Source organism: Lagopus muta, chromosome 6, assembly GCF_023343835.1.
Source record: "Lagopus muta isolate bLagMut1 chromosome 6, bLagMut1 primary, whole genome shotgun sequence".
Lineage (NCBI taxonomy): Eukaryota > Metazoa > Chordata > Aves > Galliformes > Phasianidae > Lagopus > Lagopus muta.
In genome coordinates this window covers 9,221,582-9,243,924 of record NC_064438.1, presented here as the reverse complement: position 1 = coordinate 9,243,924, position 22,343 = coordinate 9,221,582, and the positions used below count along the sequence as shown (strand labels likewise).

Sequence of the window (22,343 nt, the reverse complement as noted above, 5' to 3'; positions counted from 1 at the left end):
GCATGGGTCTGCTAAATGCTGCTTTCTGCACCTCAAAAGCCCAGCACACATAACAGGCATCTTTCCAGCTCCTCGGGTAGCCAGCAGCACGCACCTTACAGAAAGTAAAACCTGAATCTTCACATGGAACGGCATGGGGTCGATGTGCTGCAACTCTGCATGCCAATGGCTGAACTCAGCAGTGCCACCAAACATAACCAGGAGAATACAACACCGTCTTCAGAAAAGGGGCTCCTCTGATGTTTAAATCACAGAAATGATGGTATGCAGCTTCAAAGCTCATCTTTTGCTCCAGGGCGCATAAGAGCTATGAGTAATTGAACATTTAGCTCTGGGTGACCTGGGAATCTCCCTGTTTCTGTGCTACAGATAAATCGAGGCAGGAAGCAATTATGCATTTCTTCACAAGAGTGTGAGAAACAGCAAATCGAACAATAAATACTGGAAGAGATGCTCCTGCCCATACAGATACCACGTGATGCTTGCACACACACACTGCCTGCAGCAGCAAGTACCAAACAGCCTTGCAGGCCCGTGCCTCACCAGGAGCCATCACAGCAAAGACTTCTGCAGCTCCCGACACCCACTGCACGTACAGCAGATTAAAAGAAAAAATAAGATCACTTTAGTCAGGTGGCCACGGGGTGACAGTTGCCATGATGAGAAGACAGTGTGCCACTGGGGAAAAGTAAAGTAAAAATAGAAGAAATCAGCTCATTCTCCATTTTTTTGATGGCAGTGCTTTCACCTGCAACACAGGCATGTCTGTGCAGGGAGTGTTATGAGACTTGAGGCAGCTCTGGATTTAACAGGCTCTGTTACTAGATAAACTTCCTGTATTTTACCTAGAAAATAACAACACCAACCATGTGTTCTTGCCAGGGAAAGCACTGAGACATCCTGGATCTGTTCAAGGTTTAAAGATATAAATCTTTTTCTCAGTATGTAGCTAAATAATGCTCACCAGATATTTCCTATGGTACGATCAGTAGAACTTGAAACACTCCAATGCTTTCAAACATTACATAAAAGAGGAAAAGCTACTTACCTCCTACTTGGGTGTCCCAACGTATGTTTATTCTGAGGAGTGAAGTTGCCATTTCATCTGCAGTCTCATGCTGTCACTTCACAGCTTTCCAGTGAATGCTCTATCTTGTACCACCTGCCACTGCTCCTCTGATGTCTGATGCCTTTCTGGTGGAAGAAAAAAAAGTCAGGTAAATAAGAAGCCTTAGTATACTGTCAAGCACCCCAAGAGCTGGGGAATACCTGCCTGTCAGAGCCAGACAACCGATATTGATCATTCTCAGCTATTTCTTTCAGATACCTCAGGACAGGGACCTCACTTCCAGGAGCACTGCATTAAACAAAGCTGTAATGAGCAAGTGATTCTATGGAAAGAGATGAAACGCTTCAGCAGAACTGACTGCAGCTATAACCAGTGTCTTGTCCATGGCTAATCTACAGTTCTCTTTCCACTGAAGTCAGCAGAAATACCTCCCATCACGTCTAGAGTCCTTAGAAACGCAGCAAGCATTTAAAAATCTGGAGACCTTGCCCATTCTTACAACTGGGCAAGAGTCAGATTTCCACAACACTATTTATGCTGCACAGAAACTTCCTTCCCAGAATTTCCTTTGTTTCCAGCAGACAACTACTAGTAGTATTTCACTACTAGTTCTAGATGCAGCCAGCCACCATCCTATTTAAAAGTCATTCTCTTGGCCACAATCTTCCAACGAAAACAAGAAATGTATTTGATTAGATAACTTAGCTTCTGCAATCATGAAGATAAGATCAGAAAGACAACAACTAGAATAAGGACCTGTTTCCTTTCCTGGTATTTTCTGTAGCATGTCAACCCAGCTCAAACTAGTAACACAGAAATTAATGCAAACTCACAAAACGTGGAGAATAGTTTCATGACAAAATGGATTTGTGACTTGTTTTGACTTTCCAGGGGATTCTTAAAAGTCTAAAGCCCAGAAATTAAGGAACCTTGCTGGTTCCTTGTTTCCAGCAATTTCTTTAGAAGATGAGTTGTTCAGAAAGCATGGAAAGTATTAGAGTTATCGCTTTGATGTCTTTAATAGAAATTTGGGATGGATTTGAAAGAAATGAGCAAAGTACTGTTATTTCCTTTTGGAAAGGCAGTCTGTCACGACTGGTGCCATTACACAACTGAGCAACCCAACGGCAGTGCACATGCTAGCTCAGAAGCAGGCCGAGGAACTCGCCCTCCTAATCAAGTTTATAGTTGGATGCTGATGTTCTCAGAAAACAAACGTTCATGTTTATTATAGCAGAATGAACAGAATGTACTACAGAGAACATGACTCACTTTTCCATAGGACGCCTGTCTATTCTCTGTGTTTGAACAATGAAACATTGCACCTCTCACTTGTGGTTCGTAGCACAAAGATTTAATGAGTTCATCTCAATGAGCTGTAGACCTGCCACAAAAACTGACTGATTTGCCTAGTGAAAACAAGCGTGCCTTTTGACAAGATGCTCCACAATAGGCCCTCCTCAACCAGCCCAAGAGGCTAGACTCTCTCACAGGTGGTTTTAGTCTTGACTGCATTTTGGAAATGAAAATATGCAGTCAGCTTCAGCAAAACACTGGCTATTTTCCCTTGGGTGGTTGGCTGTCCCGTTGCATCCAAAGCACCCATTCTCCTCTGTACAGTTCATTTTTAAACTGGCTTAAAACCATTCCTTTCTGTAACGAAAGCGTTTATTTTAAAGCAGACTTCATGAAAGAGCCATTTGAAAAATGATCACATTTCTATTTCAAAACATTAAAAAAAAGAGCTGTCTATTATCTCACAGGAAATTCTGATTAAAGCTTTCTTGCGAAAAGTAGGTGTCCTTATAAGACCCTCCCAGAAGAAATTCAAATGAAGGGCAGAAGAGGAAAAAGAGATTTTAAGTAAACAAGTGAGAAGAGCCAGGGAAAACAAGAGCAATGAGCACAGTCTCAGGTGGCTGACTTGGCAGAGCAGGGCGTGAAGGAAGGAAGAGGCTGCGAGACAACGAACCACTGGCGTTTACAGTAGTCGAGGATTCTCCCCAGTTTGTGACTTGAACCACAAATTGCTTAACAATACTGTACATTCCCTTTATTTCTCTTCCAGCCCGTCGTGGGGGTAAATCCCCCTTGAGCAGAAGGTGGCTACAGGGGCATGGGTGATGTTTGTTAAGGACGGTGCTGCTGGAGAGAGGAGAACCTGCAGAGGGGGTATTTCACTGCCTCTTCAGGTTTCAGGAGTCACAATCAGAAAAGACAAGTCAGGCCCTTAGCTGGTGAGCAACAAGTTAAGGTCTGAGGGATTGCTCTGTGGCATAGACAGTCACATCCAACAAGAAAAAAAATCTTGAAGGCCTCCACGGACTTCAGTGCCAGAAGAGAGTGACGAAATGGGAGAAATGGTGAATGTGTCGCTTTCCAGTGATGGATTCAGGAGAGAAGAGGATCCATCAGCAAAGAGATGGATGTAAGCTGGCAGGACAGAGATCTACTTGTTATGTGGCTTTTTACTAAGCACCATTAGTTACTGCTAAAAACACATTTGAGTCACACTTGTAGAGGAGATCAACCTTGGCAAAGACTCTACAAGTTAGAAAAAAACACTTCAAGTGAAGAAATTAAATATTCCCCAAGTTAAAGATTGCTTGGTTATAGCTCATCCCTATGGGAATTTTTAGCAAGGCTCTGAACGTGCATGGTTTCAGAGTTACTTAAGTACCCTCTTGCAGCCTGAAATGGTAGCTGCAACAACTGAGAAACATAATGACAGAAAAAACAAAACCTAAAATAGTGGTCATTAACATCAGGAAGGGTTTTTTTGAGGGGGAAGGTGTTATCCTGTGGTTTTCTGTGTTGTCATGAAAAGTGCAGAATGGATGAACAATGCTGTGCATGGCATCACTTTCCCAAGGGCCAACTGTACAATGGTTTCTCCAAACTGCTGTATTTCACCATTGGTGCAGTTCATTAAAAAAAATAATCCTTATACAGCTGGGAATTATAAAGATCTGCAAAAGCCTGTGATGCCAAGGACCTTCACTGGAGGCACACCTACGTTTTGAGTGCTTTGGAAGCTATCCTCTTCCAAAATACTTTCTATAGATGCTAAAGTGAGGACAAACCTGGCTGCAGTCCATTCCCTATGAAGGATTATATCTTAAAGGGACACACTCTCTCTTAAAATTTCTAGTTCTTCACATGTTTCTTGTTTAAAAAAGACAAAACGCAACAACAACAACAAAAAAAAACCCACCAGAACAATCCACAATAACAACAACAACAAAAAAAACACCAAAAAAACCCCACAACCCTCGTGCCTGTGTCAGTGTCTTAGCAGTATAAATTTAAACATTCCATTGTAAGCTAAGATTATCTTGCTTCTTGCCCACTGAGACATGTGGGTTTGGCTTTATAAGACTCCATAACTGGCCTGCTTGAACCCTGTCCAGTAAGTTTTCATCTAAATTGATTAGGACTTGGAACATATTTTCTTGGACAAATTGTGTACTAATGAATAGAACACTCCCTCACAGCTGTCCTGCCAGAAAGCCAAGATTTTTTCTGTCTAGAAATCATCCCAAAGTGACCCTTAGATAAAGTTCAGAATCCATTTTCATTTTTTAATTAAGAAAAGGTTTGCTTAATTCCATTCCATACATTTCAGTGCTAGGCAGCTGACACACGATTCCTCCTAAATATGTTATGTTAAAGAATTTGGTTGTGATGTCAGATCTGCCACAGACAATGCATTTCTAAGCACACTGTTTGTATTAACTGCAGAGCACGAAGATAGCTCCAGCAGAGGTAGAAGTCTCTACAGATGGCACATGGAACAAACTCAAGAGTGGCTCTATTCTCTGCACAGTAGTATTTACATATATTACCAATATTACCAAACCCTCACACAGGCACAAGGGATTTCCACAGTGCCCTTCCCTGAGGACACAGCTTCCCTGTAGGCCTTCTCCCACTCAGTAACAAACTGCATAAACTTGCCCTCAATTCCAAAGGTAGTGTGGCTGGGAAATTCTTACGTTAATTAACAGCGGCCAAAAGAAGAAGCCATTTCCCCTCCATAAGGGACTCTGGACACTTTTCTAATTCCAAGGCATGAGCTTTCCCCAGTCAGGATGAACACAGCCTTTCCTTTTAGCATTCTGCTCCACAGTTCTCCCAGATGCCCCAGCTTGAAACCTCATTAAGCAATCAATTGCTTTATGATCAGCCCATCTGGAATTTTTCTTCTATGACCATTCCCATGGTGCACAAGGAGGACTTAACTCCATCTAGAATACCCATCGGACATCCACAATTACATTGTTTTGCTTATCTTTTAACAAGAGTATTTCTAGGAACCAGAAGTACACTTTGAGGCAAACTGAGATCCTTTCTAGCCTTGCAAAAGACTGACCCATGCACCTATGTGGCAATAACATGCCTTCAAAACGGGTTCAGGATTTTCCTGACACATGCTGCTCAGAAAATAAAGGTGTTCATTTACAATAACGCAAAGGAAAAGGTCTTTCAAGGGAACATGACTGCTCAACTCTTTAAACATCACTTACAGTATTAATCAGACAGGAAACTAAGGCTAAGTTATTTCTACTCTAATCTTAAGCAGAATATGACTCCTGCAACTGCTAACCATACTTGCAGAAGAAATAAGCAGATCACGACAAATTGCTTTGCTACAAAAGTATTGTGGTATTGCTTGTGGAAAACAGGTCATAAGACAACAAGAAGAATAGGAAGTTCCCTATGCTTTCAAAAGACAGACTCTGCATGCTCACGCTTGCAAGATACACGGTCTGTGGAAAACTGCCAGCAATCCCATAAAGAAAAATGATAGGTGCTGCAACGATTCTCCAATGCCTTCATGTAAGGCTGGTCCAACCAAATCAGAAAATTACTTGATGTGGATGATTAGATAAAAAGGGTCTCACCTAAGCTTATGCTATTCTCACAGCCAGTTTTAGACAGAAAAAAAAAATAATCACACACCTCATATACTGCCTTTGCCATCTTTGCTTGTGGACTAAAACTGACAGCATTGCTTTGAGCTTGTCTTTCTTTTCTGTGTGCTCTCAAACTGGCTCAGTGGAACCTAAATATAACGACAGAATGAACAGAAACAGGAATGCTGACACTGTTGTACTGTATTCTGCAGCCTGCTATTGTTGGAAAATGTGGTCATAATGGGCAGATTATACAAGGTTAAATCCTTCTGAAAGCATACAAAGAAACTGTGATACAATCATCTCAAAGTAGTTATCTTTATACATAACCATGGACTAAGCAACCCAGTGGAGTGCAGCAAGCAAAGTTATGGGCCCAAGGCAAAACAGTGACCAACTGCCAAGAAACATCCTCATTAGTCTTTGTTAGAATTTGTATTTTTAAAGTCATTGTGCAGTTCAATTAAGTTTGTAACACGCAGATGAGAAAGTGGAAAAAAATGCGAAGGCATAGGGAGACGAAATGTTACAGCACTGGAAGATGTCACCTCCTCTGTGAAATGCTTACACTGTGAAAATAAAAAGAGAAGAAAGAACGAGTCATTTCAGGATATGTCTAGAATGAGAGATAAGACCAGAAGATTACAATCTTCTGGTAGTCTTCCACAAAATCTCTTTCTTTGCTTTCTACATGATGCAGTCCGACTGAACGCAAAATCAAAAGGGAACTAAATGAAGAACAGACAAGAAGATGAACAGCAGCCAAAGAAACGCTGGGATTTTAGGACACTATGGCACTATGGCACACCCTAAAACTTGGTTCATATGTTCCCAGAAAACACTCGCAAAGTTCATAGCACTGATCAAGCCTAACTCATCACAGAATGATCAGATCAGGGACATCAGTGGGATAAGCATGCAGAAGACAGAAAGGGAGAGCAGAAGTGAAGTCAACCCATGTGACCACCCGTGCGCTACCAAGTCAGTCACAGGCCTTACGCATTTCTGCACTCTCAGCTTCCCCCTGTTTATCTGTTTTGCAGTGCTGAATGTGAGAGTCATTTTGTGAAGCTATATAAAGCTTTTAAGGAGAGACAGCCAAAAATGTTTAGAGAGAGACAGGCAACCTATTTCTTGAGCTGAAGAAGAGATTTCAGGCCAGATCCCAGATATGACATCCAGGTTAAGTTCCTCTTGCACCGTTCCAGAAGAAAAGACGACTTCAAGCTGTCTTTGGTAGCAGCTGGAAATTTCCTTTTCCTGGGGAGACCTGCATGTGGCATCAGACAAGACAAAGCTAGACTCATGCTGCCTGCTCTCCGTCAACAGTGGGTGCTCCCTGGCTGTCAAGTCACAAGGACAACTGGCATCCAGACCCCTGGGGAAAAGCCAGGCTGGCTGGAATTGCACAAATCACATGAGCGTTTCCTGCCCTAACTTTACGTAAAGGCCATGACACAGAGACAGCTCTTGCCTCCTTGTTTCCAGCTGCTTTAGTGGACTTCAAAACCAGAGAAAGAGGTGATCTACTGCAAGGGAGTGCTAAAATTTTTGCCCCTCATTCAGTAACCAGAGGACTCTGCCCTAGCTTGTGCTTTATTGCACACGTGGCTGCCCTCATCCTGCTGCATGACTCAAAGGCTGGCATGCAGAAGTCCCCCTTGTGTGCAAGCAGACAGGTAAAAGACAAGTCTCTGACAGCAAGACTAGACATTTCATCACCTTTAACTTTAAAATACTCAGCAATTAACCAGCACCCATTTCATGGAAGTCATGTGGATTGCTGTCATTTTGGAGCAGATCTGGCCCAACACTATTTATTGCTGAATTTTCGTTGCACTGAAAAGACAGCTTTGTCTAGAGACTTGGTCCCAAAAAACCCCCCCAAAGAACTGAACACCAACTCCAAGTGCAGTTAGCACTTTGCAAGATCTTGCTAGGGACTGCAGATTTGTACCCTCTGTGGTTAAACTGAGGGACAGAAGGGTTACAGGAAAGGCATATTTGAACTCTCTGTAGCCAGTATATAGCTGTAGGGAATGAGCCAAGATGTCAATGCTAAGGAAGCAAAACAGAGAACCAAGAGAGATGGGGAGTGAAGTAGAAAGCTTAGAGTTATGGATGCGAATTAATGAACCAGCAGTACTGGAAATGGGAACAAGCTGTCAGAACTTCATCTCTTACAAGGGACAAAGAAAAAAAATCTCAATTTCTGATGCTCTTGATGGAAACAGAGTTATGCAAGACTGATACTGTTCACACTGATTTAATTAAGGCTCTGTCAGCACTGTCAAGCTTAATTCGCCTGGTATTTCACATTTATAAAAGTCAGCTATAAAAACGTGCTCTGCTCTAAAAATCAGCATTCTATAAATGGTCCCAGTCCTAGAAGGGTCATCTTTTTGGCACAAGCAGGCTCTTGAGAGCATCCCACTTATGTGCTAAGATATCTCTATCTAACTGAAACGATTACAAGCCTGTATTGCATTCCTTGCCCTCTCCATGCAGTTTAATGGGAACCTGGGGTGTCCAAAGAATGCAGAGTCAAGCTTCCTGGCAGTATCCCATCAAGGAAATTATTTCACAGAATTAATCCCCAATTCTGACACTTCTTGTCATGTTAGATTCAAATCTCTGTATTTGCTGAGCCATGATAAGTGTGGAAAGACAAGGACTGGACAATGGACTTGCACCACTTGTGAACAATTTTTGGTCAGTTCTCAATGTGGAGAAACAAACTCATGTGGATGCCAGCAGCAGTCCATGGCACAGATGCCAGAAACGCATAGATGAGAGGCTTAGGGACATGGGTTAGTAGGCATGTTAGTGCTGGGTTGATGTTTGAACTAGATGATCATAAACGTCTTTTCCAACCTTCATGATTCTGTGATTCTAAACCTCAGCTACTATCATGTACAGCCCTGTCCAAAAATACCACAGCACCTCCAATATTGACACCTGCAGTTATGGGATGTGCCCTTCATCTAGCTTTAATGGGCAGCAAGTACACACCAGCCACGAGTCACCAGTAAAATCAGTAAGGTTTCTAGTAGGCTACCTCAGAGAATATTATAGATATGACTCAAATAGAAGCAGTAAAATTAAGACCAATGAGAACAAGCACTCAACACTCCCAGAAAATCCCGTGTTCTGTAATTGTTATTGCTTCATCAGTGACAGGAAAGAGTCGTGTTTTAAAATAGAAATTCACTTAATTGTATTTCCCTTAAGGCACAGAAAATAAGATTCCATGAAGTGTTATCAAGTGTACAACAATAACATGCTCTCCAGACTGAAAATGGTTCAGGAATTTGCATTGTGTTCTCACAAAACATAATTTCTAGCCCAGTTTCCTTCACCTTCTTGAGATAACCAGGCGGATTTCAGCTCAGTGATTACTGAGTTAGACTATATGGGTTGGTCAATGTGTAACAGATGCCCAGCTTCCCACATCTCTCCTTAATGGAGGCTGGTGGATCTACTGCAAGGCTTTAGGTACACAAAAGTATCAAAGGAGTTGCTTGCTTCAATACCTTTGTAGATGCAATTGTTCTCTGCAATGAGGTCTGAGGTTTGAGAGTCTGAGTCAGCCCAGGCGAGGTCAGCAATGCACAGGATTCACATCCTTGTCACTCTTGGGTCACGGTGCACACAGCAGTATAATTCTCAGTACACTAAAAAAAAGGGAAAAAAAGGAATATCAAAAGACATAGGAAAATGATGGCCTATACCTCTTTCTGATTATATAAAATGTGTTAAGAACCATCAGCCATGCACTTACATGTGAAATATTATCTTTCTGAAAGCTTGTCATAAACATGGCTCACGCCGCAGGGATGGCCATGCATTCCAACTTTTTGTAGCAGGAAGAATATTTCCTAGGGAATAAGGTCAAAATATTAGTATTCAACTGAGTCAGTATGGGCCAAATTAATTAAGTTACTACTCCATCATTGACTTCCATACATGAAATCTGAGAAAGCGGTTGTATCAACAGTACATCAATCCACAGCACTGGTCAGAGAAACAAAAAAAAATAGCCTTCAGTTTCAAAGTTCCATTCAGCCTAGGCACAGAAAGGTTAACTTTTGTTTAAGTAATGCGCCTGAACAGATAATGTTAATTAAATGTTTGCATTCAAATCTCATTACGCAGTGCAATAAGTTTGCTTTCTACAGAAACACTGTGAGTCCAGTATCGAACAGAAAGCTGGGGGTGCAGACACTAACGAGTCATTTAAAACTAAAAGCAAAGACAAGGGAATGCTTGCCATCCCCAGACCACGTGCGCATCTGCCTCTAAGTTTCTTCTCATTCACCAAGTATTTGCAAAAGATCCACTTCTGCTGCTCAAAACTTTTTCAAGCCCAAGAACGACATGGTCAAGTGGATACAAATTATGCTTGGTAAAAACAGAAACCTTGCAGCAGCACCGGGTAAGTCAAATGCAAAATTAGCCCTGATGTGAAGCACAGCAGCTAAATCATCCATCCAGATGGGAAATGTTGACAGTCCCTTAACTGTAGCAGTTCTACTTGCAATACAGAGAGGTGTGCAAGTTGGCTTTGTTAAGCAGACTCTATGGAACTATTTATTCTGTCTGCAAGTATAACAGGAAGTTTATTAAACTTGCGTGTTGCTGGACATAGCACCTGGCTGCTGTGTTTCATACCGGAATGCAGAATTGGACAGTCCAATTCTGTACTGACGTAATGTACTGCCATGCGAAGGATTTCTTTTCGAGCCTAAGACCTCTTTCTCTGACCCTGGGAGCACATTGGATGTTGCGCATCCAACTCCTGACAGGAATGCTTCATTTTGCTCTTGAGCAACCACTTCTGAGCAAGCCAGGAGCAGAATCCAGCTCTTCTTGGCTGGAAGAATTGGGATGTCCCAAAATGGAGCTTTTTAACAGATGAGTGAAAAAGCAGAGAGCCCAAAGGACTGTCCCTCTCCAAAGAAAATCATACGAATCAACATGCAAAAATTCCTTTTCGTAAGTAAGTAGACTTTCTAAGATGGTAAAACAGCTGTGTGCTTTTGGGCTTAGCTCCTCTCCTGCATACCCCTAGATATCAATTTGACTGTCTCAGCAAGGCCCCACAGGACAGAGCAAGGCTTCCGGGTCTGCCTCTGGCAGACACTGAACCAGGTCGATTTTAAAACTTGCCCTAGATTTCTTGTGGGAGATCAGTTCAGCTGGACAACTGCTCCTTGCAGCAGACCTTCCTCCCTCCCTGTAAGCAGGACACTTATCCTCTGCTGGGCTTGGTGGGGCTGAGGCTTCCTTTCCTGCCAACACAGTGGGTTACAGCTACCACAGCTGATGGGGACAAGCTGCTGCCACCAACATGCTCTCTCTGTCAGCCTGGGAAGCCACAAATATGACCTGCTTTCTACTCAGGATGACTTAACTGCCTCTGGGATTAGAGGCCCTGGCCCAGGCTGCTATCAGTGGAGTGCAGGATGATGGCTGTGGGCACAGCATTTTAAACATCTGAAGGTCCCACAGGGAATAAAACAATGGCCATCACGAAGCCTTTTGGACTTCACTTGCTGAAGCACCGAGTCTCTCTGAAAATGCATCCGGGAGAACACACAAGGAGCATGAAGCTAGGATCCCCTACTTACGAATGTAAATTATGTGATAGAACTGTTTTCTCCCCTACGTTACTTGTATACCAGAAATAATTAAAATTTAAAATCAATCCCATACAATTTCTCCTCACTCTGATGAAAGTTTTCTCTTGGCAGCAAATAGTGGTGTTTCAAGACTTCTTGTACCGCCCCTTCAGCTTGCATTTAAAGTTTTGTTGAATTTAGCCACTGCAAATCTAGTTCAAGAAATGACTTGTTTTTAGCTGAAATAGAAAACATACAAGGTTATTTACCCAAAGAATCCCTTCCAGATCTACAGCAGGCCAACTGGACTCAAGCTGTTCACACATAGAGTAATCAGATTTTAAATAGTAAACGTTTTCTATTTTGCTTATGCTTTTATTTATTTATTTATTTTTTTAAAGTCAGATGACAAATACAACTTCAGAGCATCTAAGAACAACAAAAAGCCCCTTCCCTGACACTTTGCTCTTCACAGCAGCTTGCACAAGATGATTTAAAGATTAAGATGAAGGAATATTTTGAAACACCAATAAAGGCACACTCATCCAAAGCACGTGAATCTTTTTGGCCTATTCTGACCAGAGAAACTAATTGTTATAAACATCTCCAGCAGCCTGGTTATCTCAGGAAATAGAGAATTATACCTTTAAACTCCTAGTTTAATACAGAAATAGGCAAATCCCAGCAGATGCAGAGGCATACGAATATGATAGCCATCCCCCAACGTTCCCCTCATGACACGGTCCTAACTACATTTTAATTATTCAGCCTGCTTTTGCACCTTGTCTGCTTGCTCAGCTTTAGTTATTGTCGAACCTCAGCATCACCTCCACAAAGTACCACACAGCATCACAAAACACGCAGTGGCAAGGACTGCGTCACTGAGCCCAAAACACGCAGTGGCAAGGCCAGGATGTCACTGAGCCCAACCTCCTGCTCAAAGGAGCATTCTCAGCTGCTGCTCTGCTCACCAGGAAGTTTAGGCATAAAACCCACAGCAATATTCAAACTACAATCCTGCCTGAGTTGGTGAGCACACCAGGGACCATTTAAATATTCGGAGAACTCAAGAATTGTCTCCTGCGAAGAATGCAGTGGGGAACAGGGGCCTCCAGCTGCACAGAAGTTACCATTGTTTCTTCAAGCCTCTAAACATTGCGAGTTCTTACAAACTGTAAAAATGATCACATTCCAAGCTTTGAAGGGAAAGAAAAGCTAACTACATACCATAATTAAATTTTCTCTGGACTTATCTATCTGTACCTAGTGTTGAAAACATTTGGTACAAGGCAGAAAGCGTGCTTGCATATTTAAACCAGCTTCCAGCATTTTCATTCAAAGTAAGTGAACAACAGATAATAACTCAGTGTAACAGTGATTATATCTGTTGTCCAGTCAGTATCACAGGACCCAACGCCAGTTGTCTGATCAGTGTAACAGGATCTGGAAAACTACGGGCTTGTCAGGCTGACCTTGGTGCCAGGTATGGTTATGAAGTATATAATCTTGAGGGAGATCACAGGGCATGTGCAGGACAATTGGGGATCAGGCTAGCCAGCACAGGTTCATGAAAAGCAGGTCTTGCTTGACCGACCTCATCTCATTCTATGACCAAGTGACCCACATGGTGGATGAGGGAAAGGCAGCTGATGTAGTCAGTCTATCAGGACTTCAGCCAAGCATTCAACACTGTCTCCTACAACACTCCTCTCCCATGTAACTAGCAGTAGGATGAGAAGGAATGGTCTCAAGCTGCACGAGAGGAGATTCAGGATGGTCGTTAGGAAATACTTCTTTGGAGAGTGGTGAGGCACAGGCTGCCCAGGGAGGCGGTGGAGTCACCATCCCTGAAGGTGTTCAAGAAACACTTAAACACTGTACCAAGGGACATGGTTTAGTGAGTAATATTGGTGATAGGTGGACGGTTGGACTGAATGATCTTGGAGGTCTTTTCCAACCTTGGTGATTCTATGATTGTATCTTTTTGCACGATACTTGTTCGTCTGTTTCCTTTCTGGAGAATTAACATTCATCTGTAGGTAACCTATGCTTAGGACAGGAGTTGATAGGATAAGATTGCAAAAGACACTGCTCTTGATGTGTTTGTGCAACCACTTAGATCCTCTGTGGAGGAAGAACTGATACATATTATGTTAACAGTTCTCAACACGTTCCTCACGTAGCTGCAATAGGAGAGCCAAAGAAGACAGATGCCCCCCTGAACAGCCACAGGGAGTCCAGGTGCTAAAAAGCACACTTTGACTTTAGCACACTCTCATTTTACTCTAATGTTTTGTCACAAAGACCTATGCAATCAGTTCACATGCACAGTGGAAAGATTTTTACAGTAAAAGTTGAGATATTTTCTATATGTTCAATGAAGTTCACTTAAGTGCCTATTTCTCACTGCTAGGTACATGACTGCTTGAGCTGGAAAACTTCCTAGCAAGGTGCAAGTCTTCAGCAGAGAAGTCAGTACTTGTCAGACCACGCAGAGAGCTCACTTTTCAGGCAGGCTTACACTTTCCTCACAACTCCTATGGCACTGCACATGCCTGCAACTACATGCCCCAGAACCAGCTTTTACTCTAAAAAGGCAGAAGATTTTTTCCCCAAGTTTTAACTTTAGCTTTATTTTGAAACCTTCCCCTTTTTTCCTGACTAATGGAGCTCAAGAAGGAACACCTCCCTCAGGTCAAAAGCACGGAAGATGCTTGTGATGATCTGCCAAGATCTTAACAAGGGCGTCCTCAGCACCTCAAAGCTGCACATCAGTGGAATGTGTCCCATATATTAATAATACTTCAACTTCTCTCAACACGCTCAGACACAGTCTTGATGCCAACCCACAGCTCCTGAGGGCAGAATGACAGCATCCACACAGGCTATTAAGCTGAAACACGAGTGTTCATGTTTTTGGCTAATCCCCTCAAGTACTAGGTATTTTGGAATCCCTTTCTCTAAGACCACGAAACTACATATTTTAATCTGAAAGAGATGAGCTGCAATGCTGGCATTAATTGTGAGAACTCTCACTTGTTTATTACCACAGCACTATTGGTATATAGTGAACATATCAGATTCTCAAATGAAATATTTTTTAAGGAAATGGCTCAGACCCATGCAAAACCTCTCCAAGTAAGAACATTTTTGGGGTGTAGGTGGATTCATTCAAAATATGCCCTGAGAACATTTCTCTGCACTGCCAGGAGTTAGGCCAGTGGGTGCGGACTGTGCTCCTTCTCACTATCCTTGTTGCAGGACATGCCAAGAATGCTGAATCACTTCACCCTGTGTTACAGAAGTATCAGCCTCTTTGAAAATACTGTACTAACATTCAAGCTGTAGGAGTGCTGACTGACTGCAGAAAGTGGTTTAAGTCCTGCAGTCAGAATCTAAGACAAAAGCCACTATGACAACTTCTGAGATTAAGAACATCTTGATTTGGATACATAGCTTTAGATTACTTAATCAGAAAGAATACTGTGGACAATGAGGATTTAAAACAATTATATAACCAAGCCAATTTTACACTGGTCTTATCGGAAGATGTGGCAATGGGACTCTCTGTGCATTGTGTACATTTCCAAAATGACGAAACCAGAGGACAGAAGAATTGAAACTGAAAATCCAGGCTGTTCATTTCATCTAGTTTCTATACCTCAGCAAATCAAAGCCAAAACAAAATCCTGGAACTTCCCTACGCTTCCTTCTCCATATTCCCAAGGAAGAGAAAGAAAAACCATTAAATGTCATTGTAAGACTATCACTTTGTATTACTTCCTCATCTCAGGTTTGGTAAGAAAATACAATGGTAGCACTCCATGTGCCTGGAAAACTGACATAAGAAGTTGAAGATAATACCAACAACAGTGAGAGAAAGAACAGTAAGAAAGCAAGCTTAGTAGTACGGATCAGTTGCCAAGTAGAGGCAGATCTTTCCTTGCTGACATGACACAGACTTCACTCTTGGGCTAGGTGAGCTGTACAGCAAAGAGCTGGGATCCCCCCCAGCTGCTCCACTAGTCTCTGTCTGGTTAATCTCTACCAGAAACACACTCTCTCTCTTCCAACCATTGTAAGCATCAAGGTTAAAGATCACAATCTGAAAACAAAACATGCTGAAAGACTTGTCTTCTCTCAAAGTGAGAAGAAAGCATGTCTAACTTTTCAGACTGCATGCTTTCCAGTATGAGTGTGCTGGATTATCAGAGCTTATACGACAGCTTTCATCAGGGGATCACACAACACAGTGCAAACAAGCAACATGTTAACCCGTAAGGCAGAGATAAATCAAGATTTTCTATATCTCACTGAGCAGGAGAGTGAAGAGCTGAAAATGTAAGGATTCATGTAATGTCACATGGAAGCAAGAGGTGCTGCAATGGAAGCCTCCAACCAAAGTAACATGCCTGCATAGAAAAAAAGCTCAAACTCCACAGTTTTTTCTTAAATTCTTATGGGATCACAAGCCCTAAGATTTCAACAGGTCAAATAAATCAAGGTCTAACTCAGGACTATACATCTCTTTTCAAAATCATGTAACCATTACATGACCTTGACAAAAAATTGAGGGGGCTCTTACGGACTTCTAAGGGTGAGGGAAGGGGGGAAATAAGGAAGCAAGTCCCAGATAAGCATACAATAGTACATCACTCACTCCAGCCTCACTCCATTCCACTTGGGAACAGAATCAGTACTTCTCTGTGCAGGCACTTACTCTATAGATATGTAACTCCTATACACTTCTCTGTTCCAGAATGACAATAACTTTTGCCCTTGGCACAGTATGAGCAAAATCTTACATTAGAGGATAATTATCCTGCCGCAGTCATGCATCAAACTAATAGTTACATATTTAGAGATTGCCACTTAGGAAGAGGCAGAACTTGGAGCTGAAGATGCTGTGGGGCAGACACCCAGACACAGGACCTTTAGACACAATGTATCCCCCTCACCTCTGAACAGCGCAGTCTCCCAAATAGCAGCATTACCCTTTATTTCTTGGCCATAAAGGAGGAGTGAGGGAGATGCAAGCACAGGTTTTGATGTTGGTTCTAGGAATATAACAAGATAAAAGCCATAACTGTGTAACAGCACCAAACAAAAATAAGCTAGGCATCCCACAAAGTCATCCAACACATCCATTAACACTCCTAGCAAGTGACAGCTTCTACCTTTTGCAGCCACCGACACCAGTAACGTTATGAATCTAGTCATTCAACATTTCAGTAAAGAGTAAAGGGGATTATAGGCTTTGCAAGGAACAAAAGGTCATGAAATTCGAACCCAGCACAGATACTTCTCATAGCTCTAAACTTGACAAGGTGTCCTTACAGATCCAGCAAGGAACCTCCTTCAAGCTTTGGAGAAGTTTATGGGAACTGCCGTCCTCCTGTTGGGAGCAGACACACTTCTTGGAAGATTCGTTCTTCTTAAACAGAAATTGCTTAAAGCATTTCAAATTATATAAGTATAAAACCAGCAGGCACTGTGGCACTGTGCAGAAGGCCACATTCTCTCTCATTTCCCAATAGGTTTCAAGATTACAGCCAAGAGCACACAGAGGCCAAAAAGATGCCTCCCATAAACTTGCAAGAATCCTTCTTGCTTTTTTAAACCTGAAAAGACCTTTGGTTGTGCAGTGTGGAGTTCCCAGAAATGTGAATACGCAAAGAAAAAAAAGATCCCTGGAGAGCTAGCCTTATTAGCAACCTGCTTCTTCCTCTTTAAAGTTGGTTCAGCTAGAAAGTCTGAATCTCAGCCCCAGGAAATTATGAGCATGAAATCGTAACACCCAAATAGGCACAGGCAGAGGTCCCAGTGATTTCATCCAGTCAGATCTCAAGTTACAGAAGTTAGATCTGGATTTGTAAGTGCCATCACCAAACCTCCAAATCCTTCAAGGTATCTTCAAAACCTGGACTCAAATCTCACGACTGCCAACCTCTTCCATTAGCACGGATGCTGAGCATTTAAAGGATGAAATGTTGCTCGTATGAGGAAACACACATGTGCTTTAAAGGTCAGAGTCTGGGAGTTCATTCTGCGCTTTTATCATGCTTTAGACATGGGTGGATGGAGGACTAACTGCTGCCAATGGAAACACTGTTTCTTATTCACAAGGACACGCAGCAGCAAAACCAAAATTACTCAAAACAAATAGTATTGAAATTACTCAGGTCAAGGACAGTGGAGCCAAGAACACCCAAGAAGGGTGGGATGCAGGTATCTTACATCATCTTGACATTTTAAAGGGACTTTTTTGGGGTTTAATGTTGATGCTTTCATGGAAAAAAACAAACAAACAAAAACAAATCAGTTATGTGACAAAAATCTCTCCCTTTTCTCCTGTTCTTGAATTCTTCGAATAATCACTTAGTATCATTGAAAACACAGAGCTATGTTCTTCCCACTGAGGGAGCTCCACAAAACCTGGCTGTTGGAGAAATACATAAGAGCTTCTTGTAGCAGATGCACATGCAACCACTGCATCAAGACCGTGAGTTTCATCCACCTACCACACAAATAAAAGAACCGGGTTTTTTGGGTTTGTAGCAGCTCTAAATGGCTGGGCCACAAATGCTGAGTTTCAAGTCAGCCCAAGCATAGCTTTGCCTCTTACATTGACAGTGAAGTTCAAACAAAGCAAATGCTGCAGAAGTCAACTTTCACATGACTATATCAAGCAACAATGCAGAAATGACCCCCAAGTTGAGGTCCCAAAACTTTATCCCAGTTTCTAACCAAGTTTTTAAGTGAACCACTAGCTGGAATCACCAGATACCTTCTTACATCACTTACTCTGTCACTTTGTCCCAGCCCTTTGCTGGAGCACAGGCAACAGTTCCCAGGGTGGTACCAGCAGGTTGTGTGACAAGGCATTTGTGGCTGTTAGCCCCTCTCCAGCACGTCTGCATTGCATGTTGGTGGGCCTCCAGCTGGGCAAGAACTGCTGCCGCTCTCCTAACAGTTTGCTGCAAAGTATTCACAAGTCAGCCAGTTCACAAGCCCAGATTAGACAGTGACACCAGTTAATATCACCTGATGGTACTGTTTAGCTAAGGATTCTTTTTTAAAGACACGTTCATAGCAGCCATTTTGACAGAATAATCACAGCACTTAGTGATGGCTTTCATCTCCCCCATGTGACTGACTTGCTTCTTTCATTTTCTAGCGCTCAGCTGTGATTGCTGTAGTGTTTCAGCTATCTGCACTAGTGCTAGAAACAGGCTTGTGCCACCAAGCTTAGATCTGGATCAAAAATACTGAGAGAGTCTGGGGGAGTTCAGATCAGCAGGTTGTAATCACTCTGCCTTGGTGAGGGTGACTTATCTCTGCAGCTGACTCTGATATGTGCCTGCTGGCTGAAAAGGGACAGGGGCAATCTGGGATTTAAAGTGGGTAAGTCTGATTTGGCATCAGTCTAATCTCTAACTATATATACTTGGAGAAATATTTATTTTACACGCATACAGCTCTAAATGCACATAGCATATTTAGACATTTTTATTAATACATGCAAATACACAAAAGATTTTGAAAGTTTCCCTTCTCAATGGGAAAAAAAAAGTCACCTTGTTCTGGAAATATTACAAGCTGCCACAGGAGTCAGAAAGGAACGACTCTGCCTCCCTTGCCCTGAAAGCACCGACAGATGCATTGAAGTACATCCCGGGCACCAGGTGGTGGTGGTGCAGACTGGAGGCAAGCAGAGCGATGCTGCCAGCACAACCCGAGCCCCTCACAAAGCAGTCAGACCTCCTGCACCCCGTGCGAGGCAGCTGGATGATGGCACTCGAGCAAAGGGAGCCGCACTGCGCAACATGGTGGGGAAAGGAGGGGACGGCATGATTTTAGTTCTCCATAGCATGTTGTCATTTTACACATTTTTGCATAAACCAGAATAAAACCTCGTGGCTCCTTCCAGCAGCGTTAGAGGTATAGCGAGACGTATAGATTTCCAGCAACACTCCTTTAGCTCACATTCTTGACAGTTTTCAAGAAAAACTGCCCAAACGTGACTTGCCAGTTTTTATGGAATTTTGGCTCGAGTATTTTTTAACTACTTAATATAGATCACATTTATTATCATCATCGGTGGAAAATATTATCTTCTCAGATTTCCTTATATTGTAAGCTCTGGGAATATAATTAATTCATTCCAGTTTTACAAATATGTAGAACTATTACAAATACATCACTGAATGCATTTTCTTAAATTCCTTTGCAGTTTGCAGCTTTGTTTCTGGCAGCACCGATATCCTTCTGCTGATGATCATATTGTCCCTCAGCCCTAGAAATCTTCCTGGAATAAACCTATTGATTAATGCTCTTGTGACTTACTTATTCATATGGCAACAGGGAACTATTTGTATCAGTAGAGGCTATTTGTCCCTCATATATGTGCACATTTTGACTTCACATTTGATGCATCTCTCTCAAGCAGTTTGATGCTATCCATCATTCCACTACAGCTCTAGCACTTCTGTTACAAAAAATTCCATTAGGCACTAGGGGTCAGTCAACTGTATTAAAAACATAAAGCAATTTACTAAACTATACATTTAATGAGGCCTTGGGGAGAGAAAGGATCACATGCACAAACAACAATTTCAGGAATCAGACCTAAACCTGTAGCAGATAAACTATGATCGGCTTGTGACAAATCCTCAGTATAACCCCACACCTGGTTTCTATCAGCAGAACAGAAGATCTACAGTTTAACATCTTTTAGGACATATCTATAGCTGTGAATTACCATGCATTAATGAGAGAAACCTTCATCTTAAACAAATACAACAAACCACCAAGTTTGCCCAGAAAGTTGCTTGTTGCTCAAATTATGTTGCTGTCACCTGCGGGCTTTCTAGCAGGTATGCACAAAAGCCAGACGGTGGTTTTACTTTGCATCCCCTGGCTTTCCAGTGACCTGTGTCACTTATTACGCAGTCAGTCCTTGTGTCACTGTCATCCCAACAGGGGCTCACCTCACCTCTCAGAGAACATTTCTTTGTACCACCCAGTTTTGAGGATATCTGATTGCTATGTTGCATTTCCCACCCTGCCTGGGCAAGCACTCACAGCTTGCATCTCTGTCCAGTGAAGCACCCAGGCCTTCAGTTTCCTTTCTCTAGTGAGAGGTGGATACTGAGAGGAACAAATCCACAGAAGATGTTACCTAGATAACACTGTCACCAACAACCAACAGGATAGAGCAGAGTCCAAGGTGACCCAATCACTCCCAGAATCCTAGGTCTTACTGATCCCCAAGCCTGGATACACTTCCAATAAAAAAGCCTTGCAGCACTTTGTGGGTATCATGGAAGAAGTCTGTCCTTGCTGCAGGTAATGAGGGAGCCAAACAGGACCAATGTCACACTGAAATTCCCAACCATAGCATGTTCAGCAGAGAAGAGAGAGTATGAAGACCATGGTGATGGTCAGTGAAACAAGCTGCCCCACAGAGCTAACGGTGGGACTGCTTCTACCCTTCTACAGTGTCACTCCTCCTTTTGCCCTTACAGCTGTATCACTTAGACAAGCTGGCTCCAGGTACCCTTCTGTACTCATACAGGTCATATTTGCTGTTTGTCCCTTGGCAGGGGGAGAAGACAACATCTCTCACTCTAAGCTGTGGCCATGCTGGAAAAAGTACTGTCTCTCACTTAGTGAAAATTGAGAACTATCATTTTACTTAATCAGTCCCTGCTATGCACATCCAGCTGCTCATTCCATCTTCTTCTGGACGCTCCCTCTTCACCTCTACCCTGCACGGTCACCTAAGCGAGGACTGCAGCACTGAACATTTTAACAAAACAGAAATACACGCTCCAACCATAGCAGCAAAAAAGAAACTGAGGATTGAAAAAACACCATCAGTCAGAGATTGCAAAAATACAAATGATTCAAAGCATGACTAGGGTTTCATCTCTTTCTGTACTGTTGAGTCACTTAATTTTGTTGCGCAATTTATGCTGACTTCAGTTGTTAGGAAAGGTAAAACAACAACAACAAAAAATTAGGAGCAACCTTAAGGAAATCTAATTTTGGGAAGAGAATCTCAAAGCAGCCAGATCTCTCCAAGTGACTCACACAGATTGTACCACTTGGAGCCAGTGGTGTCCTTCCACTCCAGTGCAACAGCTCAGTTTGTCCAGTGTCTTCTGGAAAATGGATACCTGCTCAAGTACAGACAGCCAGTATCAGTGTGAATAAAAATACCGTGCCTCTGCACGTATCATTGTTTTCCCTTTGCCACAACATGCTCTGTAAGAACAGATGCAGATGTTAGCCTGCTTTGCACTGAATTTTTCTAAACTCCTCTTACTAAGGTAGTGATATCCCTAATTCTTCAGGGGCAGAGGATTTTGAAATTGTCCTGCTGTCTCCAAGACTGGGAAAAACCAGAAAGCTAAAACAAAGGGGGAAGGGGCAACAACCCAAGCTCTTTGTTCCAGTTGGCATGAAAGCATCATTCTTACAATAGCTCATTTTCTCCTTCCCCCCAACAGCTGACAACTCATGGCAACTAAGGACAGGGCTGCTATTGTCGTTAAGCAAATACTCATCCAATCTACGTAGGAAAAAGAAGAGCTCCAGAGATGACGGCATGCTCGAAATGCTCACAAGGACATCCCAGGAGGCGAATAAAGAGACACAGCAGTGGACGAAAGGGTTCCTGAAGTGAAACAGGGGAAAGAGAAGTGGTCCCACAGATGCAGCGGCTGCAGAAGT

The 22,343-nt window shown here is 42.5% G+C and overlaps 1 long non-coding RNA gene across 3 annotated transcripts in view; it reads right to left on the bottom strand.

The window, feature by feature from the left end:
- The window catches only part of LOC125695353 (uncharacterized), a 47,264-nt gene that overhangs the window by 7,989 nt on the left and 16,932 nt on the right, over positions 1 to 22,343 (bottom strand). For all 3 annotated transcript variants that reach the window (XR_007377918.1, XR_007377919.1, XR_007377920.1), the window contains exons 2-4: positions 9,767 to 9,863; positions 9,519 to 9,659; positions 1,049 to 1,194 (exon numbers count right to left, since the gene is read on the bottom strand). This is a non-coding gene — a long non-coding RNA (uncharacterized LOC125695353). The remainder of the gene's footprint in view (positions 1 to 1,048; positions 1,195 to 9,518; positions 9,660 to 9,766; positions 9,864 to 22,343) is intronic.